We start from the raw sequence: 11,878 nt of genomic DNA on the forward strand, positions 1-11,878 counted from the left end.
GCTCTCCTACACACTCACTGGACCTGGGCTAGGACTGGGTCTGCGGGTTCCCGGAACGCAGCAGAAATTCCTACTCGGCGGGCGGTTGGGGGAGGTCTGTGGAGTGGTGGGGGGCGTCCCAAAGGGGTCGGAGAGGGTCCAGCCCATGCTGCTCCTGGGCTGGGACTGGGCCCGCCAGCGCAGGGTAGCAGGAAGCTCTCCCACACACTCACTGGACCTAGGCTAGGACTGAGTCTCAGAAAATGTATATTTAAAGCCAACTAAGGGCCACGTAATTCTCTTGTCACTATGTTGGAAGATATGTTTTTCTTTTCCCTTAGCATAGTGAAGAGCTTTACAAATTTGGAATGTTTAAAATTCCTTCATTGTAACCATTTGGAAGGAATAGACATGGACATAAATTATATTATAATAGTTCAGCTATATTACCTCTATAACAAATTAAACAGCTAATAAGAACTTCTTTTTATATATCGACTTCAGCAACAGACTCTTATAAAAATAGTTACTGATACAGGTTGAGTATCCCTTTGTCTGAAATGCTTTTTACCAGAAATGTTTCAGATTTCATTGTTTTCCAGATTTTGCAGTGTTTCCATAGACCTTCAACACTGAAATGTTCTAAAATCCAAAATTTCTTTGAAAGTAGTGATGCTTTTAGGCTTTCACAGTAGGGATGCTCAGCCTATATTTGTCCAGTGAAAAGTTCAGATTTGGGACCATTTTCTTACAAGATTTATAGTGGCTTCTTGTTTATGCTTTCTTCTGAAATCCCTATGAATCTGCTTCCCCCCACCACACACACATACCCCTTTCTAAGGAAAGGAAAAGATTTAGAGTCAGGTAATCTGAGTTTGTGTCTTTGGGCTCTGTTGGCCTAAGCAGATGTGAGTCTAGCTCATCAGTCCATAAAATGAAGATCATAATTCTACCTTCTTGAAAATATTGTCATAGAGATGAGATATATATGAATGTATTTACTCATTTTAAAGTATAAAAGTGTTAATTTTTCCAATGAATTTGGGAGAAGAACAAATATGATCTTGTATGTGAAGAGAATACAAAGGGCTTTAATGATCCTTGAAGCTATTCACCAAGGACTAAAAATATCCTTCAGAAAACAGAAATATTATGCAATGCCTCTGTGTTCTAAGTTTTTAAATATATTTTAATTTATCTTCCCAATAGTCATATTGGAAGATCATCATGAGTCTTAGAGATAAACTGAGGCATGAGAGGCTAGACACTGATGTGTGTACACTGAGTGTGAATGGTCCTGGACAGTATGTGGCACTACATATCTCTAGGAGGCCTTCCACATATGGCATGGTATGCCTTCACATGCCCGAGGCAAAGATTTAACCAAATTAATTTTGAAAATAGTTTATATAAGTGGGTTTACTCTGTGATGGATGTCCCCAAATTTCTCCAGTGTATATCTTTATATCAGCATAGACAAAATAGTATAATTTTGAATCACTAGTCAACCTAGTATATTTCTACATATGATGAAAAGTAACTGGAATTATGATCTTTTGTCATACTTATGTAAACATTACAAGTCACGAAATAAATTACACTCTTTCTTGAATGCTAAGAAAGTTTTGTCAGATAATTTGGAGTTCATATTCCAGATTCTAAAAAACCAAAATGTCTTGAAGTCAAATTGAGTTTGTGCAATAATTGCTTGCTAGAAACATTTGATAATGTACAAAGTAGTCTATGATGACGTTGTTCAATCATTTCTATATTTTTGTTACATGCCATATTTTGTAAATATTCTCCAAAAGCTTGATAATAAAGCATATTTCTGCATCACCAAACTTTCATGTAAAAATCTTGACCCACCTCTCAGAGGGATCCAAGGAAAATCTTATTTGGTTGTGCTATTTTCCTAAGCCTTGGTAATACAGTTATTTTTCAAATAGGGGCTCATGCCTTGAAATGAAGGTTTGGAATACTTAAAATTGTAAATTTATATTAGTTCCTATGAAATAACATAAGTATGAAAAGGTCACCTTTAGCAAAAATAGTAACTAAAAATGTAGTTGTCCTATTGCCTATTGTTTTCACTTAGTAAGAGCTTAGCAATCTGTCAGATATCCTATTCTATGTCCTCTTTTATAATATTTCTATTGGGCTGCTGAGATAGCTCAGCAGTGCAGAAGGCCTGCTTATACAAGTACACAGGGACCGTGGTTCGATTCCCGGCACCTCATACCAAACCTGCCCTGCTGCTATGGTGGGCTGAGCCAGCCACAAAATGTATTACATCTTTGGTTAGCTTTAGTGTATGAAATGTGCTCCCTTTGGTTTGATGTCTTGGGAAGACTGAAGGATTACAAACTCCAAGCTGTAACATCACTGCCCAGCCAGTTCACCAACCCTAGCCACAGGTGATGCAGAGGGCTTTGACTGGCATGCACTTATGTGATGCCTTCTGCCAAGAAGTCTCTGCTGAGGCAGCAAGGCAAAGAAGTCAGGTCTTTCTCCCATCCTCTGAGGGTTTGTTAACACATCACACTCCTGAAATAACTGATGCCTCATCAAAAGCTCATCTGATTTACCTAAAAGAACCTTCAGCCATTTCAGAACATCAATACACATAGTATTAAAAAAATGTTTGTTGTTGTATGAGATCCAGAGACACTACTTTTCTTTGTGCCATCCAGTGCAAGTAAGGAAGTCCACATCAGCTGTTAGGTCTGCTGTTTCAGGAGTGATTAAGACATCATGAAACTTGTGGCCATAAATTCTTTTGAAGGCATCCATCTTTGTTCCATCATGACCTTAATGAGCAATCAGCACAGCACCTTCAGTGAGTGCAATGCATTCAGAAAGTTCCTGAATGACAACCCCAGCATCAGGATGCACTTCAGCATGATCCCTTCTTTCATCATGTTGCAGAATAGCTTCTGCTGGGGGGACACAAGGTGCCAGAACAAACTTCAACTTCTCAGAAACTGTGCATTAATATCAATGAGTATTCCTCTGCATTCTTGGGTGTTTTCTGAAAATTATGCACAGGAAGAATAACAAAAAATTCATGTGCAAGAGAAAAGCTGTACCATTTTGGAACACCCTGTAGAGCCCAGTTCCAGCATACTGGGAGGCCAGACCTAGGAACACCTTTCCTGTACACTAGGCACTCCGCATACTGCCCTATGGGATCTTTGCTTCAGTCAGTGTTGAGGCTTGAAGATCCCTCAAGCTTTTGCTCACTTCTACCAGGTGCATTGAAGTGTCACAGTTCTGTAGCACACACCCAACCTCACTGAACAACCTCAAAATGTCTCCCATGAGGGTACTCTGACTGGGTCCCAGTTCCACCAGCTGAAGAGCTGCGTTTTTCCCAGCCGACATCCATTCACTAATGAACCATATTCCTAGTAGCTCCTTAAAAGTCTGACTTATTTCAGAACAGATAATGAAACCTCCATTTTCTCCCAGCATATTGGGGTGCACATATTATCCCTCGGCTGGTGGGTTAACACCTGCTTCAGGTACTTGGCCACACTGATGGGGGTGGTGGACTTGATTTTGCAGAGAAGATGCTTCAGCATCAGTGTCACACGGTTGTCCTCTGCAGGTCCACTCCTTGAGCTGAAGTATTTCCCTCTCCGAGTACAGGAAATGACTGAGGTCGGAGTCAAGCTGCACAGTACAGTTGCCGGGCTGTGGATGTCACTAGGATTGCTGGTAGTTTCATTGGATGAAAGAGAATTGACAGGGTACTGGGCCTGGGCAGGAAGGAGCATGGGCACAGGAGGGGCGGGAAGGAGCATGGGCACAGGAGGGGCGGGAAGGAGCATGCGCACTGGGAAGGCGCCCCTGCAGTTTGGGAGGGGTGAGCTCAGCAACTGAGGTCCTTCCCCCTATGGTGGCCCAAAGGGGCAGCTGGGGAACAATCGCCTCATGTAGGGTCTGTGAGGAAATCCACGAACGAAGAAGCCCACAGAGGCACATACAGAGCAGGCCTGGAAGCCCTGTTCCTGGGGAGACCATGCAGGAAAAGCAAGCGCAGATGAGCAGGCCTGGAAGCTGGTGCCTAAAATTGAGAAGGTGCATTGCCTGCAGCGTCCCAGGAGCTACCATGGCTAGGCACTGGGCATTAGTGAGCGGGCATGAGGGCACAGGACCTCAAAGGTGCTTTGGCCTCCAGATAATGGGCAACGGTGCTGAACTGGAGGATCTGGCACCTCCTGGAGGATGCTGGGCTCAGCACAGCTGTGTGTACAAAGTTACCTTAGGCCCTGGGAGACAGCTCAGTGGACTGAGCACCTGCTTAGGCAAACATAGGGACTAGAGCTCCATCCCAGGTACCCCATGCCACACCCAGCTGTGTGTGGCACTGTGTACCAAATGGAGTAAAAAATAGGGGGAGGGACAGCAACCATAACCACATGCTGTGCCAACTCTGCCTCCAGGGTAGGCTGAGACAGCCAGGAACTAGGTAGAGTGTTGCATACCTGCAATCCTTTTTACTGGGGATGCTGAAAGCAGGAGGATCACTTTTTTAAAATTTTAATGAAAAAAAACTTGCAAAGTGACAGCTTCAGTACAGGTTGGCAGGAGAGTTACAACAATTAATACATTGCATATTGTTGTCTTTGTAATAGTCATTCATAGCAAAAGATGCAGACATGATGTCCTGTCCAAACACTAATAGTACAGATCTTTCTTCTTACTGAATTTAGAGAAAGTAAGTATATATCTATCCTAACTATTTTATAGATACTGATACAAAATTTTCCTTCATTTATATCACCTTTTTTGATTCACTTTTGTCAGAGATGGGTATTCCATTGCCATCAAAATATTGTAGGTGTATGAATTCATCAAAGTATTCCAATATAGTCCAGTGCTGCACAATAGTAGTGAGTTATCCACAAGACTGTCAATGTTTGAATCTGATGACTTGAGCCTTCCACAGCTCAGCATATTAACATGGTTTCACATTTCATACCTTGTGTCTTAGTTACTTTTTACTAGTTGCTGGGACAAATACCCAACACTCAAAATGAAGGAAGGAAAGGTTTATTTAGCTCACAGTTTCTGTAGGGTTCAGTCCATATTCCACTGGCTCCAAGGCAAAGGACAGCAGTTCATGTGGCAGAAAACAATGAAGAGCAGAGGAGGAGCAGCAGCTATAGTGGCATCCATCAAGCCTCGCTCTTCCTTCTGTGCTGACTGCGAAGACCAGTGCTCCACAGTGAAGATCGGAGCTCCTCCAAAGTGGTATGGCTGCCAAGATCAAGCTCCTCCAAAGACTGAGACTTCTCCATGGAAGTGGGGTGGAGTGGCAGGAAACCAGGCAGGGCAGCTTCCTGCCTTTCTCAATTCCTGGGCCCTGCCCACCTGCAGGGCTTTGCCCCCATACTGAGAACTGCCAGAGCTGATTCAACCAAGTTGACACAATGTATCAACTAACACACCTCACTTCTATACTTTTCTGCTAGATGTTTAAGACCAAGATAAAGCAAGACCTATATAACAAAGAATGTAACTTTTGTGTCTGACACATTCAGTCAACGATCACTCTTTAGGAGTCCCAACTGCATGGTGAGACCCTGCAGCAACCAAATACATTTTTAAAAAGTTACCTAGTTATGTTAGGGCTGCTAACCTGATTTCTGTGCTTCTGCAGCTGGAAGCCTGGTGTGCCTGGTCCCCTGTGCTTTCACCACAGCTCAGGGCAGGGCCAGCCTCTTCAGCCTCTTCCCATTGTGTCTCTGAGAACTACCCAAGTGCTTCCATGCCAAATAATTTGATACATTTAACTGGTGTCAAACTAATAAGCATTTCCACTTTATCTAGGATTTATGAAAAATGATTATAAAACCTAAAAAGTATGATACACCCAATTTTACATGTGGGCTGTGTTACTATGCTACCTATCCATAACAATGATTCAAACAGCTGAATCTAAGTAACCCAAAGCTACTCTTGTGGTCAGAATCTTTACCTTCCTCATCTCACAGCCTAGAAAACATAAAAAGTAGTGCAGTGGGTTTCTCTTTGGAGTCACCACGTGGCACTACAAACATAGACCCAAGGAATGGTAGCAGCATCTTTGATAATGAGAAACCCCAACAATTACCCCAATATGAGAACAATGCATTTGGAGAACGTGTAAATCTGACTGAAGAATCAGAGACTCTACTTGCTTTTATTTTAGATTGATTGATTGATTGATTGATTGATTGATTGAGGAACCAGAGATTGAACTCAGGCCTCTGTGCTTGCCAGGGAAGCACTTATTCTACTTAGCCATCTCCCTGGTCCCACTACTTGCTTTTATATGTGTGTGATTTTTTTTTTATCTTAAATGAAAACATGATGGGATTGGTCTTCATTTATGCTGTACACCTAAAATAAGATGCTGAGTGAAAAGTCATGCCTGAGTTTATTATGACTACTTGATAAATGTGGATATTATGAAATGGAGAACTAATGAAATTAATAGTTTCATGGTAGGAATATCTCTAGATTTTAAATTGATTTTAAAATTGTTATCCAATGTGATGTAACCAAAAGCTAGGAATATCACTGAAAAAACACCTTAAATAAGGACTCACTTTGACATTGGTGGCAATACACTTACAGTTTTTAGTCAAAAAGATAATTATAATGTTAGAGAGATTTGTGGTTAGCATTATTTCATTTATTCCCTGTAAATGTGGGAATAAGAAACCAATAAAAACAACATTGTATCACTTGTATGAGACATTCTTTTTTGTTAAGTTGTCCTTCTTGATTATAGTACCACTACTCTGGAGGCTATGTATCCCATCTCAAAAGATAAGCTGAACTTAATTGTGACAATTTTATTGTGCTCTCAGTCCATATTGGTCTTTGGAAGAAGTATACATGCTGGTTTTTCACAGTGAGAAATAAGTGACCTAGGAAACTACTTTCTCTATTTCTTCCTGTATTTATTTCGAGTGATGACTGAAGCTACATAGTTATATTCTGGCCATAGGAGAAATGCTATGAAAATAGGAGACATACCTTGCCAAACATACTTAGAGTGTGGAACTAGTGCCAATATACAAACAGGTTTTATTGTTTTGTGCAATGTTACAGTAGTTATGCATATTGATTAAGCCACTTTTGTCAAACTTTTTGTTTCTTCTAATGAAATGTATTTTTAAATCTTTAGCTTCATTTACGGTTATATTGATGAATCTCAAATCCTTTCCAGTTGGAAATCTAGATTTAATTATTCAACATATATTTGCTAAAGTTTCATAGAGTTTCATTCACTGTCAAGTGTATTTTTAAAGAAACTTGGTGTGACACAGAGCAGATACTTCACATTGCTGGGTGAGGATAAGGTTTTCAGCAAACAGTGCGGTTCTTGTATGCTGATGGTTACACTGGTCACCTCAGAGTGAGGGCAGTGGCAGTTGCAGGAGTGTCCAGGGGGAAATCAGAGTGTGATCACTACTCTACTGCAGTTAGTTATGTGTTTGTAACACAAAATGGCCCCCAGCCAGTATACTTCAGTTTCTTTTTTGCCCAGGTAATTGTTTCTGCTGCAGTGTGAGTTCCTACTGCTTCTAGAAACAGCTGTTCACTGTTTTACATATTATTAGAACCACTCAAAGCCAGCCAGGTACTCTACCTCTGTACTTCCCCTTTGAAATCCCATAAAAAGTCCTTCCTTGAGTCATTGAAGCCTGATATTTTTGAAATAATTCAAATCAGTACCTATCAATGTAAATAAAACTACCTCTACATCTTGGGTGTCATTTCAGAGTTGTTCCCCAGTGTTGCATGGTGGTTACATGGATGTTCACTTTATAATTGTGCTGGAAACAAGAGATTTTAACTACTTGTCTGTGTGCCCTATAGGAAGCCCTTGAAAGCATTGCTTTGAGTAATTTTGTCAGTTGTAAAAGTGCTATTTAAAAAAATACTTTGTAGTCATTTCTTTTTAGTTTGGAACACATTACATAGCCAAGACTAAAAGTTTGAAATCAGTATTTTTGATTAGGAGGGCCACCTAAGAAGTGATGCTCTCTCTAAATTATTTACATAATTTGGGAATATTGGATATATTATTGTCTTCTAGTGTGTAAGAAGAAAATGTGTATTTACCCAATATGAGCTATAAAAGTGTCAGCAATACTGTGAGGATATTAAATGTTAAGTACATGCAATACAAAAGAATAGCAGCTTGGGACAGTACCTAGAATGTAGGCACTCTGTTTCTTTTCTTTTCTCTTTTTTTTTTTCAGTACTGGAGATTGAGCTCAGGACCCTTCGTTTGCCAAGCAAGCACTTATTCTACTGAGCTGTCTCCTTAGGCCTGCTGTTTCTGTTCCTTGAATGACCAGCCACAAAATTTTAATGTGCACATTTAACTTGCTTAAAGTGAAAATGAATCCATTATCTTTCCCTTTCTGATCAGTATACAGACATGTAGAGTGCTGTCTTGAATCTCTCTCTCATACCTTCATGTTAGGGCCATGGGCACTGCTGTTGTTCTCCTCCACCGCAACCCTATTACTGTCACAGTACTTATGGGCTGCCAGATGTTTCAGGTTGTCCACATGTCCACAGTTCCTGTGTGCTCATCTTCGTTCTTTGATTTCTTCTTTTCTGAGGTACTATTTGTTCATGTGTATTTTATTTAGGAAATATTTTAAATATAGTATTATAAAATTTAGATTTGATTATATGTACAATTTGCATGTTTAGATGTCAGTTAAGATGTTTTATAGCTAGCCTTTCTTCAGTCATTGAAAGGAATGTCTTGTGCTGTTATTCTTCAGACAAGAAAGAACACCTTTACTTCTTCTTTCATTCACTGTTACTGAGACAACTGTATCCATTGGATCTATATGAAACTTTTTTGTTAGCCTGTTTTGAAACTTAATTTCATTGTCTGTCATTTTTCCCCTTAAAATTAAAAATAAAATGAGGCCTGATAGCTCACCAAACTAAAGCCCCTGCTTAGGCAGAATGTAGATGCTGGGGTTTGATTCCTGGCATGCCATGCTGGCCCCACTGCTAGGACTAGCTGAGATGGGGGTTCAGACTGGACATGGTGGAGAGCTTCTGTAATCCCAGTGCTTGGGAGGCTGAAAACAGGAGGATCACTGAGTCTGGTCTATGTAATGAGACCCTGTAGACTCTTTCCTTAATACAGACAATAAACAAACAAACAAACAAACAAATGAATAAAAATAATGACTATAGGCCTAAAATTTTGAAATTTTGTGATTATTTTTTAAGCACAGGAGACCAATTTTAAATTTTGAGACAATTTTGGAGAAGTCATCTCTTTTGTGAGAATTTGGATTGTATGGTTTTTTCCTTGTGGGACTCAATTTAGCTGCCTAATGTACTGGACATCTCTTCTCAACTATTGAAGGGTTTATTTTGTAGAAAATGATTTTTTGAGATAGTGTAGCTATATAAGAACATGGAAATGTAATTACTCAAAGCACTCATAATTGCTTATTTTTGTGACTTTAAGAATCTTATGTTGTGATTTGGCATTTTAAGTGTATTAATTAATTTTGAATCATTAAGAGTTTAAAATATTTGAAATATGTAGTAAAAACTACATATCTATAAAGAGTATTTGCATCTATCTATTAGTTGTTCCTATAAAAAGAGGAAATAGTCCTTTATTAGATTCTTTACATTATTTCATTTCCTCCTAGAGTACCCTTGGAGATGGTCACTCTCGACATGTACATTCTTTTTAAAATTTTTTTTTTCCTTTTATATTTTTAGGGAAGTGTCTACAGGGTGTTCAGAGTCTCACTACAATCTCGAACTAGTAGTGATGCAACTGTTTACAGCTTTCCATGAGATGGGATTACAGGCAAGCGCCACCAAGCCTAGACTCAATTGCCCTCTCAGTGGGCCCCGGGAGCGGGGCCGACAGAGCAGTCGCCTTGTACATTCCGTAAATCACAGTTTACAGAGCTGACGTGACTTACCCAGTTTTCTACACGTTCCCTGATGAAGCTGAGGCCCAACCCACAGTGCTGGGGATGAGCCCAGATCTTTTGCACAGAGTGATGCCTGCCTACACTAGGCTCACGTTTGTGATCCTTTGGCCTCAGCCTCTCAGAGTGCTAATATTGCAAGAGGGTATAATCAGATATGACTGTTTTTCTCTTTAAAAACAATGACAGCAGCTAGTGTGGTAGAGCAGCCTTGTAAGCCCACCGGTCAGGAAGCTGAGACCAGAGGATATTGGAATTTTAAGGCCTATGTGTTGTGCACAGACAGTTCAAACCTAGTTGGACTTTATAGCAAAATCAATTAATCTCTCTGTCTCTGTCTCTCTGTCTCTGTCCCTTGCTTTCTCATTCTCTTTGTTTAGCTCTTTTGTCTGTATCTCACCTATATCTCTATGTAGATATCTACACTATGTATACATATACTGGAATAGATATAAATATAAGTGTAGATATATGAATTTCTTTGTACTGTGGTAAGGATCTGCCTTGTAAACAAGTTTTTAAGCATTACAGTTCATTATTATTAAGAAAATGGTGTATGGTAGATGACTAGGATTCACAGTCAACTTTTACAAATGAGACTTTATGCCCCTGAACTTCTACAGGTTTGGAAGTGGCCCTGTGGTGTAAGTATTGGTATTAACCAGAGGCTTTGCCACCCATCAGCTTGCTTTTTTCTAACTCATTATGATGCAAAATTCAATGTAGGTATTAATTTACTAATTTATCCCCAATGAACATAGTCCCTGAAGAACATATAGCACCCTGAGGGCCATGGGTGCCCCGTGTGCCTTCACTGAGGCATCAAGTAGCACTGATTCTCAGGCTGGGAGCTGGTGCCCTCAACAATCAAAGACCTGAGCTTTGGGTTAAGGCTTCTGATAATTCTGAGACAATACTCAGACATGGGCATGGCCAGAATAGAACTCGAGGCACAGTTATGCCTGAGCCCAGCAGAGGTGGAGACACTGCTCTAAATTGTGCTGTGAAACCTGCTTTCATTGCATCCCATAAATTCAGGTATGTGCATTTCAAATTTTATTGGACTATAGATATTGTTTGATGTGTTCTTTAATTTCATCTGTAGCTCATTGGTTGCTGAGGAGGGTGTTATTTAATTTCCTTTTGCTTCTGGAGTTTTTGCAGTTTTTTATGTCATTAATTTCCACTTTGTTTGCACTCTGGTAATATAATACAAATGGGATAATTTCTGTTTTGTTTTGCTTTTTTTATTTGCTTAAGCATTTTCTATAGACTAATCTGTGGTCAATTTTAGAGTTAACCTCACTTAAGGTGTTAAATATTTGGACCAAGTTTCAGGACATTTCCACACTGGGAATGCTTGGCCCATAGTCACAGCTTGGCAGAGTCCCTCAGGCCACCTAGAGTACTCCTAAGTTCTTAAAAGCCAAGGTTGGTGACAGCAAAAGTTTCAGGCCTTCACACTGGAGACCAAAGGTTGAAGTTTAGCAGGGTCCCATGGGCCATCCAGAGTCCTCTTTGGTTCATAAAAGTTTAGGCCAGACAATGAAAGCAGTGAATATTGACAAACATTTAGAACTGCTAAAGTGCTGCCATCCTCTATAAAACAGAGATTTATTGTTATAGGATAAACATGTAAGATAAACCAAATACTGAACATCAATTGACATACACTAAATAATCTACTAAATGGACAAACTTCACTGCTAAAAATAGCATAGTATTCAACAGTAATAGTGCAAAATAAACTATCTAGAGATTCATAAACGTCAATAGTCATAATGGTAAATGTGAGGCCTGGCCAAATAGCTCAGAGATTAAAGCACCATCTTAGACAGACACAGTGAGTTCAATCCCCAATGTTCCCTGCTGTCCCTGACCCCAGGCACGTGGAGATGGCCATTGAGACT

At 40.0% G+C, this 11,878-nt stretch overlaps 1 pseudogene; it reads right to left on the minus strand.

Annotated features, from left to right (window-relative positions):
* Positions 1–2,330: 2,330 nt before the first annotated feature.
* LOC101585055 lies at positions 2,331–3,812 on the minus strand (annotated as a pseudogene).
* Positions 3,813–11,878: the final 8,066 nt, after the last annotated feature.

Source organism: Octodon degus, unplaced genomic scaffold, assembly GCF_000260255.1.
Source record: "Octodon degus isolate 3935 unplaced genomic scaffold, OctDeg1.0 scaffold00399, whole genome shotgun sequence".
NCBI classification, from domain to species: domain Eukaryota; kingdom Metazoa; phylum Chordata; class Mammalia; order Rodentia; family Octodontidae; genus Octodon; species Octodon degus.